This window comes from Lynx canadensis, chromosome E2 (genome assembly GCF_007474595.2).
Source record: "Lynx canadensis isolate LIC74 chromosome E2, mLynCan4.pri.v2, whole genome shotgun sequence".
NCBI lineage: Eukaryota > Metazoa > Chordata > Mammalia > Carnivora > Felidae > Lynx > Lynx canadensis.
Genome location: NC_044317.1, coordinates 56,070,628 through 56,092,227, shown reverse-complemented (window position 1 = coordinate 56,092,227; position 21,600 = coordinate 56,070,628).

Sequence of the window (21,600 nt, the reverse complement as noted above, 5' to 3'; positions counted from 1 at the left end):
TTTGAAGTGAGGGAGTTTGAAACCCATGTACTATTAAAACAGCAGTTCCTGAAACAATCTGGAGATTATGAAGTCATTGAGCATGTAACTTTCAATGTGACATAATACATTTTCTGCAAAATTAACTAGTCACGGGATTCTATGACAAATTCCCTAAACTAGGGACACCATTTGACATGGTCATTTAATATACTGAAGACAACAAAAACTTCTGCAGAATAATGGATAACCCGGAGTTAAGCTGAAGAGTAAATTCGTTTTCAGAGAATGGAGGCATCACAGGCCAAGTATGAGTTTGGTATGTCACACTCTTCTAGAGGTGTTAATCATTGGAAGTCTGATGTTTAGAAGGGAGACTTAAGCATTTTCTTATAGAAGGGCCACACTGACCTGGTGTAGGACAAGGAAAACACAAAATAAGTTTTGCTGGTTTTTAAAAAAATATTCAACTGAGTGTTGACTCTTAAAAAAACACATGTTGTCTGGGATAAAAATGCATAGATTTGGGGGTCTGTGGAGGTTTGATCTTGATCTATTATGCAAAGATGCCTTGAAGGCATGTTGGCAAGAAACAGTCTCCATGGTGCACTTTCTTGGGTAAGGAAATAACTTTATTTAGGGGACTTTCATTGAATTTGAGTAGTGGGGGAGTAGCCATTGGAAGAATAAGTCATGGATCCATTTTGTTTATTTGGGGTTTTTGAGTGAGGTTGTCAAAAGATGAAAATGGACATTTCCTTAACTTTAGGAAATATTTTAATGTAGCTGTCTCTGTACTTATAAAGTTGATGTAAATATTAATGATTCATAATTTGAAAAACAGAAGAAGTAGTTTGATCTAATGGATATATATTGACCTCTTTGCCACAAAAAATAGAGAAATGCATACTTTTTTAGCTCATGTGAAACACAGAAATATTTACCATACATTAGAACCACAAGCAGTATGTAGATGGATAGATACAACATATCTATGTTTATATTTGTGTATATATATATGTGTATGAGTTTGTATATGTGTATATATGCACATATATGCTCATATAAGTCATTTTTTCTGTCAGTAATATTGGAAAACTAAATTGAGGAATAAATATAATACTCATTATAATAATATGTTTTAGCTGTAAATTGTATATTATCTGATCTCTCCATCCTAGTGGTTTAATTGGTAGAAGTTATATAGAATACATTTTTAATTTTTCTATTTTAATCCTTATGTCTTACCTATATCTCTGGAAAATGAAACCAATTGAATATAGTAAGAAAATGTTTGACTTTATTAGTTGTAATTAGCCTTTTATGGTTAGTATAAGAGTGCATATATCCAGAATTGGATTTATCAACTTTTTATATGCTCATTACACCTGTTCTATTTTCTTATCCTTTCTCCATTAACTTATTCTGTATCATGTTTTAAACATTATTTTAGAGAGAGAGAGTGAGTGTGTGAGTGAGGGAGAGGGGTGGAGGGAGAGGGAGACAGAGAATCTTAAGCAGGCTCCAAGCTCGGTGTGGAGCTGGAGGTGGGACTCCATCCCACAACTGAGATCATGACCTAAGCCAAAAACTAGAGTCGGATGCTCAACCAACTGAGCCACCCAGGTGCCCCTGTATCCATTTTTTAAAATAACTCTATATTTTGTCCCCCCCTTTTTTGGAGTATGTGTAATTACTGGGAAAATTATATAGAGTATGTTTTTCTTTTTTCTATTTTAATCCTTATATTTAACTTTATCTCTTGAAAAATACTCAGCTGTATATAGTAAAATGTGTTTGACTTGAATGAGATTAGTCTCTTATGTTCAGTATCATATTAAATATATTTCAGATTGCATTTATCAATTTATACTATGTTCTTCATTATGCCTATAGTCCATTCTTAGTTTGCCAGTTCTAACTTCTTCTGCATTAATTTTAAATAATTCTACATTGTACTTCTCTTATCTTGGAAGACATACATTCAGTATTTCTTAGTTTTTAACCTAGAAATTATAGTGTACTTTAAAAAACTAGTCAGAGCCTGCTTTAGAACTTCTGTCATTTTCTCTCTCTCTGCCCCTCCCCAACTTGTGCTCTCTCTCTCTCTCTCTCTCTCTCAAAAATAAATAAACATTTAAAAAAACTAGTCAGAATGTAGTTATTTAATACATCTGTCTCTACCTGGACAATATGATGGCAATCCAACACTAGTAGATTAACTTTCACTCAATTTGTTTTTGTTTATATGCTCTATATGATATCTTTGGGACTTATTTATTTTATAGATGGAAGTCTGTACCTTTCAACCACCTTCTCCCATTTCACCCTTGTCTCTGGCAATCACTGATCTATTCTCTGGATTTATGAGTTCAGGTTTTGTTTGTTAGTTAGTTAGTATGTTTGTTTTAGATTACAGATATAAATGAGATTATATGGTGTTTGTCTTTGTCTGACTTATTTCACTTAGCATAATTCCCTCAAGGTCCATCCATTTTGTCACAAATGGCAAGGTTTCTTTCTTTTTTATGGCCAAATAATATTCACAAATATACTACATCTTCTTTATCCATTCATTCATTGATGGACCCTTAGGTTGTTTACATGTCTTTGCTAGTGTAAATAATGCTGCAGTGAACACAGGAGTGCATATATCTTCTTGAGTTAGTATTTTTGTTTCCTTTGGATAAATACCCAGAGGTGGAACTGAAGGATATGGTAGCTTCAGTTTTAATTTTTTGAGGAACCGCCATACCATTTTCCATAGTGGCTGCACCAGTTTACATTCCCACCAATAGTGCACAAGGGTTTCCTTTTCTGTGCATCCTCATCAACACTTGTTATTTCTCATCTTTTTACTAATAGCCATTCTAATGGGTGGGAGGTGATATCTCATTGTGGTTTTAATTTGCATTTTCCTGATGATTTATAATCCTGAGCACCTTTCGTGTACCTGTTGCTCATCTGTATGTCTTCTTTGGAAAAATATCTATTCAGATCCTCTGTCCCTTTTTAAATCAGATTGCTTGTTTGTTTCTTTTTGTTGTTCTTGTTGGTGTTTGTTGTAGTAGTTGTTGTTTTTTGCTATTGAGTTATATGTGTTCCTTATATTTTTTTGATACTAATCTCTTTTTTTTTTTTTAATTTTTTTTTTCAACGTTTATTTATTTTTGGGACAGAGAGAGACAGAGCATGAATGGGGGAGGGGCAGAGAGAGAGGGAGACACAGAATCGGAAACAGGCTCCAGGCTCTGAGCCATCAGCCCAGAGCCTGACGCGGGGCTCGAACTCACGGACCGCGAGATCGTGACCTGGCTAAAGTCGGACGCTTAACCGACTGCGCCACCCAGGCGCCCCAATACTAATCTCTTATCAGATATACAGTTTGCAAATATTTTCTTCCATTCAGTAGGTCGCCTTTTCATTTTGTTGATGGTTTCCTCTGCTGTGCAGGAGCTTTTTACTTTGAAGTAAAAGTATTTATTTTTGCTTTTGTTCCTTTTGATGTTAAATCCAGAAACAACATGGATGAACCTGTAGAACATTACGCTCAGTAAAATAAGGCAGATACATAAAGAGAAGCACTGCATGATATCCCTTATTTGTGGAACCCTAAAGAGTTAAACTCAATATATTTAAATATATATTTATATTTAAACTTTGCTAAGAGAGTAGATCTTTAGTGTTCTCCCTACACACACACACACACACACACACACACACACAAGGTAACTGTGTGTGGTGATTGATTTGTTAATTAATTTTATTTCATTAATCACTTCACAGTGTATACATCTACCAAAACATTATGTTGTCCACTTAAAATATAAACATTTTGGTTTGTGAGACCTCAATAAAACTGGAGAGAAATAGGGGCGCCTGGGTGGCGCAGTCGGTTAAGCGTCCGACTTCAGCCAGGTCACGATCTCGCAGTCCGGGAGTTCGAGCCCCGCGTCAGGCTCTGGGCTGATGGCTCGGAGCCTGGAGCCTGTTTCCGATTCTGTGTCTCCCTCTCTCTCTGCTCCTCCCCCGTTCATGCTCTGTCTCTCTCTGTCCCAAAAATAAATAAACGTTGAAAAAAAAAATTAAAAAAAAAAAAAACTGGAGAGAAATAATTTATTTAAGATCTGTCTCACTATGTCTGACTTTGTGAATAAGATATGTATTATACTTTGGAAACATTAAAGAGGTTTTCATTATGCCTTATTTCATCACAAAACCTCAAGACCTAGGCCAAGTTGGGTGGAGGATATCCAGGCACCTCTTTCTTTCACTGAACACCCAGTACCAGTTAACAGCCCCTCCTGCCACCTAGCTCACATCCTATATATTTGTTATTCTGAAAGAAGAACAAGATGGCTGGGCCATTGTGCACCCCAAGTCCCACATGCAGACATCTACTGTATATTGGTGGTTTGGGGGTAGGGGGCACCTGGCTGGCTCTATCAGTAGAGCATGCAACTCTTGATCTCGGGGTTGTGAGTTTGAGCCCCACACTGGGTGTAAAGATTGCCTAAAAATAAAAATAAAATCTTAAAAAGTATTTTAGAGGTATTTTATATAGGCACTTTTTTGGCCTAATGAGCTGAAATTAGAATCTATTTATGATTAAGTTGTGACTCAGTCCTCTATGAGGGAAATAATGAATGGCACTGAATTGTTGACTTCCAAATTGCCCTTGTGACTTTCATTACAACAGCCTGCATTTTGCACCTAGCTCTTCCTCAGTGACCTCCACCCTCATGAACTGCAGCCCTCCCCTAAAACTACCATAGACACCCCCACCATTCCAACACTCCTAGATTGTTTACAACTAACCCCTATCTCCATCTTGTGAACTTTATAACCTCAAAATCTTCAAAAGTTCTAGCCCCACGTTTCAACAACCACACACAAATGCTCTTTACTTTCCATCCCCCTTGAATGCACCAGCCTCCATTCCCTCCTTCTTCCTGTCCCTAAATTTACCCTCCTGTTCCAATGATCTCAGACCATTTCCCATGTCCCCTGTGGCCCTAGGCCTCCTCAGCCCTTAACCATTGGATTGCCTCATTTTCCCCATGACTTCCATGCATTGTGCCTACCCTACAATCCCTACCCGCTTCTCCTGGGCCCTTTAGCTCAAGATTCCCATCATCCTTCCCAGCTTCCAGCATCACTCTGCTCCCATTTTGCCTCTCTGTACCCACTCCCAACCCTCAAGTTCCATCTCTCCCTCCACCCTGCATCTCTACTTTCATCAACTACTCCTATGAACTGAAGGCCCCAGTGGATATACCCCTTCATTTGTCATATTATTTGACTTCTCACAGACAATAACTATAACGTACCTTTTACCTACTCCTGCACTTTAACCACCTTCCGCCATTATTATTCCATCCTTAGCAGCCCCTTCATCCCCGTGACCTTCTCCATCATCCATCCACCAAGTCCACAAGTTCTCTAGTACCCTTAACTTCCTTTCACTCTACCCCTTGTACCAATAAATCCCTCTGTTTAGCTTCTCAGTTACTTGAACCCACTTGTTCCTTTTACCCCTCTTTCCTCTCTCTCCCTCTGGTTGGTTTGTACCCTTCTCTGCAGCTTCCCAGATGTTCTCAGAAACTGGCCTCTATACATGGAGGTCAGGGAGAGAGGAAGAAAGAGGCAGGCCACTCCACATTGGTAGGTGGCAGTTTAATAAGTAAAGGGAACTTACATAGGAGGCTTGTCTTGGGCAGTGGCACAGTGAGCAGATCCCTATACCTGCCTGTCCAGTCTTAAAGTTGATAGAGAGAGAAGACTTAACTGGGCTCATGCACACCATGTAGGTGTTCTCCACACCATGTCACCATCTCAAGGCTGTGTCCTTGGAGCAGCCTCTGGGAGTGGGAAAGGCAAGTGGAACCCACATTCCAAGGACGGGGGAGCAGGTGAGGAGCCTCTGAGTGCCTGGGGGCCAGCTCATGGGGCAATCAGTGATCACATTTCACGTTTTTGATGATATTTTCCGGCACCCCTGAGCTCTCCCTCTCTTCACTCCCCATGCTGTCTGCACCCTACCTGTAAGCCTTTTCCCTGCGTCTTCATTTTACCTTGTATGCACGCTTGGGGCGCCTGGGTGGCTCAGTCAGTTAAGTATCTGACTTCAGCTCCGGTCATGATCTCATGGTTCATGAGTTCAAACCCCACTTGGGGCTCTGTGCTGACAGCTTGGAGCCTGGAGCCCGCTTCGGATTCTGTGTGTGTCTCTCTCTCTGCCCCTCCCCTGCTCATGCTCTGTCTCTTTCTCTCTCTCAAAAATGAATAAACATTAAAAAAAAATTAAAATACCTGTGTGTGCTCTCTCTTTCACACACACACACACACACACACACACAGCCACTCCCCCAACATTTCACCTTTCCTGCTATGCACCTTGACATGAAGTAGTAATGCTCACAGCAATTTCTAATGTTGCACATTCTGAATATCTTTATAGGTTGTTCAGAGATGGAAAGAGTAAAACACGGCCTCCCTTCCTGTACCTCCAGAAGGTCGGAACATATCATGATTCTTTCACATGTGAATACCTTTCTGAGATACGAATATCTGTGTTGATGGTGTTACTGTTACTTTATGAATATGAGTGAGCTGTGTGAGCTTGTGTGTGTCATAGTGTGTATGACACACTGTGCATATGTGTATATACAGTGTGTGTGTTTATATATAGTGAGTTTGGGACGAGTGAGAGTTTGTTACAGAAAGTGTGAGTGTATATGTGTTCAAGTAAGTGAGCGCGTGCGACTGCATTTGTCTGTGTGTGAACACATGTGTGCGTTTCCATCTGTGTGGAAGGCTGGAAAGCACATGTAGACGAGAAACTGAGCACCATCAGGATTCTAATCCCACACTTGGAAAGTAGGGGCTTTAGATAGAGGAACTATATCATATTGTGGATTTGTTTGAAGGAAAAACAAAAGGATTAATTTGGACTCATATTTTTAAAATCAATTATGAAAGCAATCAGGCTCATTACTAAACATTCAGCAAAAAACATTTAAAAAAAAATAGGGGCGCCTGGGTGGCTCAGTCGGTTCAGCTCAGGTCATGATCTCGCGGTTTGTGGGTCTGAGCCCCACCTTGGGCTCTGTGCTGACAGCTCAAAGCCTGGAGCCTGCTTCAGATTCTGCGTCTCCCTATCTCTCTCCCCTCCCCCGTTCATGCTCTGTCTCTCAATAAATAAATAAATGAATAAATAAATAAATAAATAAATTAAACGTTAAAAAATAAGTAAATAAAATAAATAAATAAGGCTTGAGGGGCGCCTGGGTGGCTCAGTTCTGCATCTGACTTCAGCCCAGGTCATGATCTCACGGTTCATGAATTTGAGCGCTGCGTCTGGCTCTGTGCTGACAGCTGAGAGCCTGGAGCCTGCGTCAGATTCTGTGTCTTATTCTCACTGCCCTACTCCCACTCATGCTCTGTCTTTCTGTCCCTCAAAAATAAATAAAGATTAAAAAAATTAAAAAGATAATAAAGCTTGAGGACCAACGTAACCATTCAATGCTCTTGGATTAAGGAAATAATATTTGCTTATACGCTAATTAAAGGATTGTAAAACTATCTCTTTAAATTATCTGATCCCAGGGGCGCCTGGGTGGTTCAGTTGGTTAAGCATCCAGCTTCATCTCAGGTCATGATCTCACGGTTCATGAGTTCGAGCCCTGCGTCGGGCTCTGTGCTGACACCCTGGAGCCTGGAGCCTGCTTCGGATTCTGTGTGTGTCTCTCTCTCTGCCCCTCCCCCAGTAGTGCTCTATCTCTCTCTGTCTTTCAAAAATAAATAAATGTTAAACAAATTTTAATTATCTAATCCTGTCTGAAAGAAAGCACGCTTTCATTGGTGAAAGGCTCATGAACTTGTGTGTTTCTATGGTTGTTGTTATTATTATTATTAAAATAAGTAGGCTTCACACCCATCATGGAGCTCAATGCAGGGCTTGAACTCAGGACCCTGAGATCAAGGGTGGGACGCTTAACCAACTGAGCCTCCCAGGTGCCCCTCTACAGTTATTACTCTGTTTAGATTTCCTATATTACATGGCTGGGAGAAATGGTGAATATTGGTACACTATATTTTGCAATATATCTGGCCCGAAGACTAGAAATAATTTATTTGGGGAAGAAAAACTTTTCAAGGGAACAGAGAATTCAGTGAGACACTGTGGGAGGCCGGACCCCGGTGCCACGCTAAGACCGGGTTGAGCAACGGCTCCCTGTTGACTCAGCCAACCCAGTGGTTCCCCTTCCCGTTCCACCACTTATAAAGGCATACAAAAGCCTTGCCAAGGCTGAGAAATCTAATTCCTGAAGCCTGTGGTCTGTGGGTATTGGCAGTAACGTTACCCCTTTCTACCCTGGGTCAAATAGGAACAAACATGGGAACTGTGCTTCGCTAGCAATCTATCAACAGGGTCTTGCGGTGACCCGTTTAGAAAGTTCACAATGTATACGGAACTAAATGTTTTGGTTGGCAGCGATGATGCGAAACCTGTTTATTCTTAGAATGGCCTGACCCATAAGAGTCTCGATATAAAAGATTGTGTACCGCAACAATAAAGTCGTCACTTGGGCCATCAGCCCAGGGGACCCTCCTGTTCCCAAACTGGCTTCTCTTTTTTTCTTACATTCCCCTACCCTCAGGACCCTGATCTCGGTGTTTGTTGCACCGGTCGCAACAAGTGGCGCCCAAACAGGGACCTGAGACAACAAGGAGGAAAGCGAAAGCGGACCGCGCGGCGTCTAATTTCAGGTAGGGGAACTGTGCCAGCAGCACAGACGACAGGAGTAAAACTATGGGACAGAAACAGTCTGCGGAACATGGATATTTTGTAACTGCCTTGCAGGCTCTTATGAAGGAGAAGGGAATTAAGGTTTCTCAGTCAGCCCTTAGGGAATTTTTTGACATGGTGCGCGATTATTGCCCATGGTTTCCAGACGGGGGTACAGTTGATTTAAAGGACTGGCAGCGAGTTGGTCAGGAACTTAAAAATCGAATGAAGATTCGTGGGGCTGCAGTTCCAGGGACTTTGTGGTCTACTTGGACCTGTATTAAAGAGGTCCTTGATCCTCAGGATTCTATTGAAATAATTTCTCTTAGCTCGGAAGTAGCCCAACCCCTAATGACTTCAGATGCTCCTCTCCCTCCAGAAACTACTTTCAATGCTCTTTCCGGACAGTCACAGGTTCCTTCACCTTTACCTCCTCTCCCCCTCCTAGAACAGTTATCTGTACAGGATCCAGAAAATGATGACAACTCCCCTTTTGGGGATCAGGGGGATGATGAGCCTTATTTGGAAGACCAGAAGAGGCCTACCTTCCTGGCCCCTCTGGTCCAGAAGGTACCTTTAAAACGACCTTCCTTTCAGGCACGAGATAGATGTTTACCTCGGCTGGCTTTCCCTATTACTCAGAATCAACAGTCCACTGAACCTTACCCCATTATGGGAGCTACCCCTTTGCAGCGGACTCTGTACCAAGCGCAACAGCATGGGGAAGACACCTCTGCCTTTCACGCTTACCCTGTTATTCAGCAGGGGGGACAGAGAGTGTACTCCACCCTAAGTTTTAAGTTGCTGAAGGATTTGAAATCCTCTGCAGCCCAGTATGGTCCAATAGCTCCCTTTACCCTGTCTATGCTTGATAATTTGAGCAGGGAGGCATTATGCCCAGGAGATTGGAAGGTCATTGCTCAGGCTTGTTTGAGTGTGGGTGATAACCTTTTGTGGAAAGTGGAATTTGCAGAGAATGCTGAAAAACAAGCCATGTATAATAAAAGAACTAATATACCTGTGGATTTCAACATGCTCACAGGTACAGGACAATATTATGATGTGGGCCTCCAACTGGATTACCCTGAAATCGCGTATAATCAAATTAATACCTGTGCCATTACAGCTTGGAAAAAACTTCCCTCCACAGGGGGCCGAACTGAGGAATTATCTAAAATTAGGCAGGGGCCAGATGAGAAGTACCAGGATTTCGTTGGGCGTCTTTTGACTGCAGTCAGTCGTATCATTACTGATGGGGAGGCAGGTACCATTATTGTAAAACAATTGGCTTATGAAAATGCTAATTCTGCATGTCAGGCAGCCATTCGTCCTTGGAAAAATCAGGGTACCTTGGAGGATTATATCAGACTATGTGCTGAGATTGGACCATCTTATATTCAGGGCATTACCTTGGCAGCCGCCTTAAAGGGAATGGACCCCTTACAGGTGCATGCCCAGCTTCAGGGTAAAAACGTAAAAACTAATCCAGGGAAGTTGGGTGGAATAGTGTGTTTCAAATGTGGCCAAAAGGGCCATATGAAGGCCCAATGTCATAGTAAAAAAATAATTCCAACTACCCCCGTTTTGCCCAGTGGCCCTAACATTAAAAATAAGCCGGCAACTATTTGTCCCAGATGTAGACGGGGGTATCACTGGGTCAATGAATGCCGCTCTAAAACTGATTGTAATGGCAATCCTCTTCAGGGAAACTGGAAGCGGGGCCAGCCGCAGGCCCCTCAAACAATTGCGGCAATGTTCCCACAGGCGCCTTCTCACCCATTGTGTCCAACACTGGAGACCTCCCAGGTATCAGCCAGCTACACCGCGGTACCCCCGCCAGTGCAGGACTAGATCTTTCTCCAGCTCAATCCATTTACCTCAAAGGACGGCAGCCCCCTAAAGCCATCCCCACAGGGATATGGGGACCTCTGCCCAGGAACACTTGGGGGTTATTATTGGGAAGATCCAGCTGGACTCTTAAGGGATTGATGATCTATCCTGGAGTTATTGATGAAGATTACACTGGAGAAATAAAAATTTTGGCCAGCTTAACTATGGGAACTTTGCTGCTTGAGCCCAAGACTCCCATAGCACAATTGATCTTGATACCCCGGATATCCTCCAATAATAAGGCTGTTAAACCTTATCGGGGAAATCAGGGGTTTGGCTCCACAGATCTTTATTGGGCTAAAGTGATCTCTGTAGAAAAGCCCATGCTTACATTGCATATCCAAGGAGTCCCTTTTGAGGGACTAGTGGATACAGGTGCAGATGTCTCAGTTATCGCTCAAAAAAATTGGCCTGTCACATGGCCTACTCAAGTGACTAATATTCCAATTAAAGGTGTTGGTTATGCCTCCGCTCCGTTGCAAAGCTCTGATTACTTACATTGGAGACTGCCTGATAGTATGACTGGAACTTTTCAGCCTTTTGTTTTGAATATAGATCTTAATCTTTGGGGCAGGGACATATTAACTGCAATGGATTTGACTCTGGAGACTAAGGCAGTCCCGATTCAAAAACAGACTAATCTCGTTATGCACCTTATGAAGGAAATGGGCTATGTTGAAGGGAAAGGCTTGGGGAAAGAGTTGCAAGGGAACCCTGAGCCATATATCCCCGAACCTAAGAGAGACCATTTCGGCCTGGGTTTTTCTTAGGGCCATTGGAAACTCCCCACGCTATGCCTCTCCAGTGGATGACTTCCACTCCAGTGTGGGTTGACCAATGGCCCTTACCTACCATTAAGAGGGAGGCTGCTGCTCACCTCATAGAGGAACAACTGCAATTAGGTCATTTAGTTCCCTCCACCAGTCCCTGGAACACCCCAATCTTTGTGATTAGAAAAAAAGTCAAATAAATGGAGGTTGCTGCAGGATTTGAGAGCAATTAATGCTGTCATGAAGCCCATGGGGGCTTTGCAACCCGGCCTCCCTTCCCCATCGGTCATTCCTTTACAATATCAATTACTAGTTTTGGACTTAAGAGATTGTTTTTTTTACCATTCCGTTGGCCCCTGGCGACAGAGAACATTTTGCATTCTCCCTGCCTTCCACTAACTTATAGGAACTTGCTAAGCAGTATCAATGGAAGGTCTTACCACAAGGCATGGCTAACAGTCCAACTTTATGTCAAGAATTTGTGGCCAGAGCAATTGCTCCTTTTAGACAGAGCTTCCCCCATGTATATTGCATCCATTATATGGACGACTTACTTTTGGCTGCTGAAACTGAGGAATTATTACAGGAGGCTTTTATTTCTCTTCAAAGATGACTTAAAGCATATAATTTGATTGTTGCCCCTGAGAAAGTTCAAAAGGAAGCCCCTTTTGAATACCTAGGGTATCTCATCTCCAAATCAACTGTTCGACCTCAGAAAGTATCAATTAGAACCGGACATTTGACTACTCTAAATGATTTTCAGAAATTGTTAGGAGATATAAATTGGATTAGAAATACATTAGGGGTCACCACAGAACAATTACTGCCTTTGTTTAATATTCTAAAAGGAGATAGTTCTCCAGCGTCCCCTCGAAGTCTCACTCAAGAAACTAAAGAAGCTATAAGACATATAGAACAGGCCATTCAGCAGGCCCAAGTCACTAGAATTGACCCTTCTCAGCCTTTGTATCTAATAATATTAAAACCTCAAGTCATCCCCTTTGCAATTCTGTGGCAATCTCATGGCCCACTTGAATGGCTACATTTAGCCTTACACTCTCTGCATGTCATTAATCCTTTGCTATCTATGGTTTGTCTTCTCATCATTAGAGGAAGATCCCGAGCTGTTCAGCTCTTTGGACACGATCCAGAATTTATTACATGTGCCTTTCTGACACAGAAGCTGGTGGACGCTGCTTTTGCTCAGTCCATTGAATGGCAACTTGCCTTGGCTAATTTTACAGGCCAAATTAAATTTCATCTACCTTCTGATTCTTTAATACAAGGTTTTAATCTTATAGATATTTTGCCCTATAATCCTATTGTTTGTCAGCCGATTGAAGATGCTGCCTCCATTTTTGTGGATGCTAGTAAAGAGGGTAAAATTGCAGTGTATTATGTCACTCCCCAACATAAAAATTTGATCACTTTAAATTATACAACTAAATCTGTCCAAAGGGCCGAGCTTTATGCTGTACAGGTAGCCCTAAAAACTTACCCGGAATCTATAAATGTCTATTCTGACAGTCAATACGTTGTCAAAGCCGTGTTGCAGCTTCCCACTGCCTTTATACTGACAGCGGATAAGGAATTTTATCATCTATTTCATGCTATACAAAAACTTCTTAACTTATGGCACAGTCCAATTTATATTTCCCACATTCGAGCTCACACCGATCTGCCTGGTCCCCTAGTTGCTGGGAATCGGATAGCCGATGCAGCAACCCATTTATTGCAGGTTCTGCCCGTTACCATTCCTTTGGAAACAGCCAAAAGGAGTCATGATAATTTTCATCAGAATGCGGCAGCCCTTCAACGAGAATTCAAAATATCTCGTGAAGCGGCCAAATTGTTAAACAATGCGGCATCTGTCTGCAATTCTTCCCACAGCTGGTCTATGCCATTAATCCCCGGGGTCTTCGGCCCAATGATTTGTGGCAAATGGACGTCACCCAATATTTACCTTTTGGGAAATTGCAATATATACATGTGTCTGTAGATACTTGCTCAGGCTATATACATGCTTCAGCCCACTCGGGAGAAGCATTTGTTGATGTACAAAATCACCTATTTTCTGCCTTTGCAACAATGGGCAAACCTCATAAAATAAAAACTGACAATGGTAGTGCTTATACTTCTAAATCTTTTACAGAATTTTGCCACCGACTCCAAATTGAGCATACAACTGGCATAGCTTATAATTCCACAGGACAAGCCATTGTTGAGCGAGCTCACCTGACCTTAAAACAATATTTGCAAAAACTTAAAGAGGGGGAAATATTAAAGGGAAAGATAAAGTATTCCCCACGTGTACACCTCACTCTTGTGTTGTATGTTTTAAATTTTTTAAATGTCAATGAGGCAGGGATGACTGCCACAGAGCGTCGCTGGGGAAGGAATCAAGAACCTCTCTTGAAGGCAAGATGGAAAGATATGCTGGAAGGCATTTGGCGAGGCCCAGACCCAGTCCTTCGGAAAGGGTGAGGGTATGCTTGTGTTTTTCCACAGGATGAGGAAGTGCCGCGCTGGGTCCCGCTTCGGCTCCTCAGAGATATTACGGTTGCGCCGAAAAATGGCCAATTTGACAGTGACGGAACCCCCCCAAAAGCGACGACGGCGGAGTCATAAGGCGGGTACACCCACCTGGGGACAGATAAAGAACCTGGTGACCCAGGCCACTGATGTAGTGATGGCCTCAGGTAGAGAGGTAACAGCCACACATGTTTTCTTGGCATGCCTGTGCATCCTCACTACAGCCGGGGAGTCTGCCCTCTATTGGGCATACATGGTAGGTCCTCCTACAGTACAACCTGTAACATGGAGAGACCCCACACCCAAAGTATACACCAATCTCACCTTTATGGGAGGGGAAGATGCAGGGTTTTTGCCCACTGTGTCGGCCTCTATAAATTGGACGGCACTCTCTGCAGGAGTACCCATCTGCCTGCAAAGGGAGTCTACGCCGTACAAACTTGCTTATGGGTGTTTGGGTACGAAACCAGTAGGGCGATCTATTAATTATACTATGTGGCAAAATGGCGAGCATAATTCTGAATGGGTGGCCCGCTCCGTTGCCGCTTATTGGCAAAAGAGAGAATTATTAGGAGAATGGATGTTTTTTGGACCGCGTGATCCCCCTCAGAATCTTCCTATATGTCCCTCAGTTGGTCAAGGCCTTACTGGGGACTCACCTTGGGGTAAATGTGCCCAGTCCTCTTCATTAAGGATGACTCCTAAAGGCATAAACTATACCATTACAGATTATTCCCGAAAGGCCTGGCATTCATTCCTTCAAGAAACACCTATGGCTATTTTGGAAGTACAAAGGGAAACAAGGAGACCTTTAGTGGCTCCTTTAAGAGATATGGGCCCACCTCCTAACGAGGTACAGGAACACCACAAGGTTATCCCACAAACCATTTTGCAATCCCCTGAAGGAAGAATTCATTCTGATCTTTGGAAGTTATATGCTGCCTTTGATAAAATAGATACTAATGACAGCTTTAGTTTTCCAGAATATTATCTTTCTCCAGCTCTACAATTGCGTGCCTGTGTTCCTCCTCCCTACTATTTGATTGTTGGAGATGGGACCATTACTCCAGTGAAAGAAGATGGTCATCAGTTATACCGGCTGACGTGTCCTGCTTGTGTTTTGACCAATTGTCTACCAGTAGATGGGCCCTCTAGAAGTGAAATGAAGGTTTATTTGGTCTTACAACCTCCCTATTGGATGTTGCCAGCAAATGTTACAGGACCTTGGTATTCTAATTATGGGATGCAATTGGCCTTAGAAATCAGTAAACGGCTGCGCAGGACCAGACGGCTTCTTGGACTCTTGATTGCTGGACTTATAGCAGCAGTGACTGTAATTGCCTCTGCAACTGTATCTGTAATATCCTTACATGAAAGTGCCCAAACAGCATCCCATGTAAATGAATTGGCTCATAATGTATCCAAGGTGTTTACCACTCAAGAACGAATAGACCGTAAATTGGAAGCCCAATTGGAGGCACTACAAGAAGCATTGATATATCTTGGTGATCAGTTTACTGTTTTGCATACCAGACTTTCTTTAATTTGTCATGATGCATATAAGCATATCTGTGTTATCCCTTTAGAATATACCAATATGACATGGGGACAAGTACGTCGTCATTTGCAAGGGATTTGGCATGACGCTAACACTAGCTTAGACCTCTTATAGCTACAAGAAGAGATAAATGCTATTGCAAGTAGTTCACTCAGTTTCCCTGACCCTGGAAGTCTCACTGGAACCATACTGCACCAACTTAATGGGTTTAATCCATTTAATATTCTTCAGCATTCCTTTTGGATCTTTATTGGAATTGTTTCCATAATATCTGTTATACTTGTCTTGCTGTGTTGTTTCTGGAGATGGGGTCTCACTGCCTTTACCACATACCAAGCCAGGATGCACATGTTGCAATTACAAACAATAGGGGGAAATGTGGGAGGCCGGACCCCGGTGCCAGGCTAAGACCAGGTAGAGCAACGGCTCCCTGTTGACTCAGCCAACCCAGTGGTTCCCCTTCCCGTTCCACCACTTACAAAGGCATACAAAAGCCTTGCCAAGGCTGAGAAATCTAATTCCTGAAGCCTGTGGTCTGTGGGTGTTGGCAGTAATGTTACCCCTTTCTACCCCGGGTCAAATAGGAACAAACACGGGAACTGTGCTTCGCTAGCAATCTATCAACAGGGTCTTGCGGTGACCCGTTTAGAAAGTTCACAATGTACACGGAACTAAATGTTTTGGTTGGCAGCGATCATGCGAAACCTGTTTATTCTTAGAATGGCCTGACCCATAAGAGTCGTGATATAAAAGATTGTGTACCGCAACAATAAAGTCGTCACTTGGGCCATCAGCCCAGGGGACCCTCCTGTTCCCACACTGGCTTCTCTTTTCTTTCTACATTCCCCTACCCTTAGGACCCTGATCTCGGTGTTTGTCGCTCTGGTCGCGAAAAGACACACGTGTTTCATGGCTAGTCCCACACGTGTCAGACTTCAGTATTTCCTCCTTCCTCCCTATGAGACCCTGTCTGCCTCCAGGGATCAAGGAGAAGAAAGAGCCCTCCAAATACTTGCAAAGGTCTCTTTGGAGATGATAACTAGAAACCTGCTGTTGTTTTCAGCAATTAATAATTGGGAAAAAAAGTTTGTCACCCCCAAACCTGTACTCTCACTGTGGATACAGGTGAAGAGAAAATTGCAGTTCCATAGGGAAGCGACATCACAGAACCACAAGTCCGTATCTAGTGGTCTGGCAGCTTAACCTCTCTCTCACATGATACTAGCTGTGGTGACCATCGTGTTAACCCCCCTGTCCTGGCAGCCAGAGAGACTCCAGTGAATATTTCTATTTCAGTCTAAGGGGGCAGAGTCTGCAAGCAAAGAGGGGTATCAGGAGTCTAGGTAAGTGATCATATCGGGGAAACAAAATGACGCTTCTGGGTTTCAGCCTGGTCCAGTGCCAAAGCCACACAGGAAGGAGGAATAATTCTGATGCTTGAGTTGAATTGGTAAAGAGAGACAGGGTCCTAGACTTTCACCAATCCCTGATGGTTCCTGATGTGATTTAGTATAACCCTGACAGTGACAGTTGGTGTTTAATCCAAGTGATAATGAAATGTGACTTTTAATGTGAATCATGGCTGTAGTTCTAAAATAGATCTGCAGTCAGGCTACCTTACTAGTGTGGGTCAGGATTACTACAGGTGCCTATAACACCCCCATGGTTAATAAACGCTAGAAAAAATCTACAGAATTATCAAATCCTTTGCAGAAGCAGTGCATATGAATGACAATGGCTGGAGGAGAAATGTTTCTCTAACTCAGGGTGTGTGACATGATTAGTAGAGACATTAATTTTTTCCTATTGAAAACATCCATGATCTGTTGATGTTAGTAAGACCATTTTTCCATCTTTGAATTAGGGGAGGAGCACTTAAAGAAATGACAATATTACAAAATGGATTTCAGATGGCCATTAGACACAAAACTATCTTGTGAGCAATTCTCCATTTTAAAATTTTATCATATCGGGGCACCTGGGTGGCTCAGTCGGTTAAGCGTCCGACGTCAGCTCAGGTCATGATCTCACGGTCTGTGAGTTCGAGTCCTGTGTTGAGTTCTGTGCTGACAGCTCAGAGCCTGAAGTCTGCTTTGGATTCTGTGTCTCCCTCTCTCTCTCTGCTCCTCCCCTGCTCATGCTCTGTCTCTCTCTGTCTCAAAAATAAAATAAAAACATTTAAAAATTTTTTAAAAATACTATCATATCAATCACAAGCTCTGAAATTTCAATTTATAAAATGTACAAGTTTTCACATCTTAGAGATTTCATTTTATATATGTGTCATAGGTAAACATGTTTAACAAAGCTTGCCTTATTTCCAATGTGTTTTCTTTTTTTAAATTAACTTATTTGAGAGAGAGAGTGTATAAGTAGAGGAGGCGCAGAGGAAGGGAGGCAGAGAGAGAATCTCAAGCAGGATCCACATTGTCAGCACAGAGCCTGATGTGGGGCTCAATCTCACAACTCTGGGATCATGACCTGAGCCAAAATCAAGAGTCGGATGCTTAACCAACTGAGCCACCCAAATGCCCCGTCAATGTGTTTTCTTAAGCTATGTTACTAAACACATTGGTTTGGAACTTGAAATTAGTGATACTGAGTTTCTACTCTATAGTACTTTCTCACATATTGGTGTTTTAAGTTCCATAGCTCAGAGCATAATAGAGCATTAAGTGATTTTTGTGATAGGTGTCATTTCATTGCTGATATAAAAGCAAATTAGTGTTTCTGTGGCCAATCCACACAGCCACTAGTGCATTCTTTCAATATAACTTGTCATGGAGCAGGTCTGTATACAATTATACTACAATCAGTGCACCTAGATTTTATGAAGATATTTATAACCTTATTCATAATAGGTCTTAGCCTATATAATAAAAATTTACACATAAATGGAAATGTGTTACAAAAATATAAAAATGCCAAGTATAAAATTATATGTACGAAAACATGTAAATATACACCTGTATTTTGAAGAATACATCTAAATAGCTTTGTTAGAACAGCATTGTGCTTAAAGGCACTGCCATTATACCAGCCCAGTCAGGTTCAAATGTCCCCATTCCCGTAAAAACTTTGAATTTGACAAATCACTAACCTTTCTCCATCTCAGCGCTCCTTATTTTGTCCCTGAAAATGCTCATACTGACACGCTCATGAAGTTGTGAAGAATCCAGGATGTACATACACACCTTTTCTAGTATTAATCATACTCTGTAGAAAGTACCTAACATTAACAGTCAATACATGAAAACCTGTTAAAATGTGTTAATTGTAAACAATTATTTCTAAGTGGGAGCTAAAGTAAGAAGAAAATATTGAATTCAAGCTGACATGACACATGTAATCATGCCTCACGTCCCCACACAGAAATCTCTGGCTCAGAAGATGACTATTGCTCCCTGGGAACTGGGAGAAAGGCCAACAGGGATTTGGCAATGAGATTTATCTTTCTATTACAGACGATAGTTGGGGTTCTGGGGAATTTCTCTCTTCTTTGCCATTATCTCTTCCTTCACTTGAGAGAATGCAGGGCAATGTCCACAGATCTGATTCTCAAGCACCTGATTGTGGCCAATCTCTTAGTTATTTTTTTTCCAAAGGAATCCCCCAAACATGGTAGGTTTGGACGTGGAACATTCCCTTAGCGATTTTGAATGCAAACTTGTTTTCTATGTTCACAAAGTGGGCAGGAATGTGGCCATTGGAACCATCTGCCTCTTGACTGTTTTCCAGGTGATGATGATCAGTCCTGTGGACTCCAGGTGGGCAGGGCTTAAAGTGAAAGCTCTGAAGCACCTGGGCACCTCCAACATCCTCTGCTGGGTCCTGAACATGATGCTAAATATTATGGTTCTTTTCTTTATGACCAGAAAAAGGAGCAACACAAACATAACAAGGAAAAGAGATGATGGCTACTGTTATTGCATAAGTAGTAGCTATATAGTACAGTCACTGTATGTAGCATCAGGATTATCCCATGATGGTTTCTGTTTGGGGCTCACAATCTGGGCCAGTGGCTCCATGGCCTTCATCCTGCGCAAGCAGGCACAAGCAGCAGGTCCAATACATTCTTAGGAACAATCTCTCCACCAGATCCTCCCCTGAGACGAGAGCCACCCAAAGCATCCTTGTCCTGGTGGGCACCTCTGTGTCCTTGTGGGCACTGTCATTCTTGCACATTTGTGTGGTAGTGTTTAACAACCCCAGCCTGTGGCTGAGGAACACTTCTACACTAATCGCTGCATGTTTCCCTACGGTCAGCCCCTGCGTGCTCATGAGTTATGACCCCAGAGTGTCTACCCTCTGCTTTCCTTACAAAGGAACACAAATCACTTAAACTTGTCACAAATATGTAAACTGTATGTTTATTCAAATGGTTATTTGTTTATTCACAATCCCCTTCAGTGTAGAAACACAGCTATGAAATAGTCACAAGAGTAGCAAACAAGAATGACCAACCTTCTGCTCCTAAGTAAATAATGTGAATGGCAACTGTAAACGAAATATAATCATGTTAATATTTATGTAATTGAAATTTATTTATTTATTTATTTATTTATTTATTTACTTATTTATTTTTGAAATTTTAATCTTTATTTATTTTTGAGAGAGAGAGAGAGAGACAGGCAGAGCTCCAGTGGGGGCGGAACAGAGAGAGAGAGAGGGAGACACAGAATCCGAAGCAGGCTCCAGGCTCTGAGCTGTCAGCACAGAGCCCGATGTGGGGCTTGAACTCATGAACTGTGAGTTCATGACCTAAGCCAAAGTCGGACACTTAAACGACTGAGCAACCCAGGTGGTCCTATGTAATTGAAATTTATTAATGTTTGCTGTGGAGGAGTTCAGCTTCTATAAAGTGATTATTCCAGAAACAATTTGGAGATTATAAAGAAGTCATTAAGAATACAACTTTCAGGGCATCTGGATGACTCAGTTGGTTAAGCATCCAACTCTTGGTTTCAGCTCAGATCATGATCTCATGGTTTGTGAGATCGAGCCCTGTGTTGTGCTGTGTGCTGACATTGGGGAGCCTACTTGGGATTCTTTCTCTCTGCCTGTCCCTCACTCATGTGCTCTCTCAAAATAAGTAAGACTTTTAAAAAAAACAAAAAGGATACAGCTTTCAACCTGACACAAATTTTCCAGACATTGAGTGCTAATAAGATTGTGGGAAAAGTTCCCTAAAACAGGAGCACCAATATAGATTGTCATTCAAGAAACTGAAAACTGAAGAGCAGTAAGTGAAATTGGTGGGTAAATTCAATTTCAGATAGTACAGCCATTGAGGGATAAGTAATGAATTTTACATTACATCTTCACAGAGACCCTAGTCATTTGAAGTAAGACGTTATGAAAGGAGAGGAGTATATTTAAAACATTTTCATGGGGAAGTAGCCATTTAAACTGAAGTCAGACAAATGAGATATAATTTTGCAGATTTTTTAAAAATATTGTGCAAAGTGTTGCTTATTAAAAATGCGTTCCACTTGGGATAAAATTTTATGGATTTGGGAATCTGCATAAGGTAGTTTCTTTCTATGATGTGAAGATGCCAGTTGGGCATGTTGGCAGAAATACGTTCCCAAGGTGCAATCCCATGACCCAGAGGTAAAGAATAAGGTTAGGGCAGTGTCTTCCATTACTCAAGAAGTGATGGGGGAATGGCCATTTGGAGGGGTAAACCATGAATCCACTTTATTGACGTGTAATTTTTGGCCTGTGGCTATTGAAAGGAAGAAAATAGACATTTCTACAATTTTACAAATTATTTTAATACTGGTTTCCGCTATATTTATATCATAAAGCTAATAGGAGGAACTGAAGTTTTAAATATCAGAAACAAAGAATTTGTTTTGCCTGGTGTATATATATATATATAATGTTCTATCAAAGAAATGAGAAACATATCTTAAACTCACGGTACACTTAAAGATATGTACAACATATTACACACTAAACGATATGCTTGTGTGTATTTCCATCTGTATATTTGTATTTGAATGTATATACATATGTGTATTCATGATTGTTGTGTTTATAAATGCACAAGTATACATTTAAGATCAAATTATGTT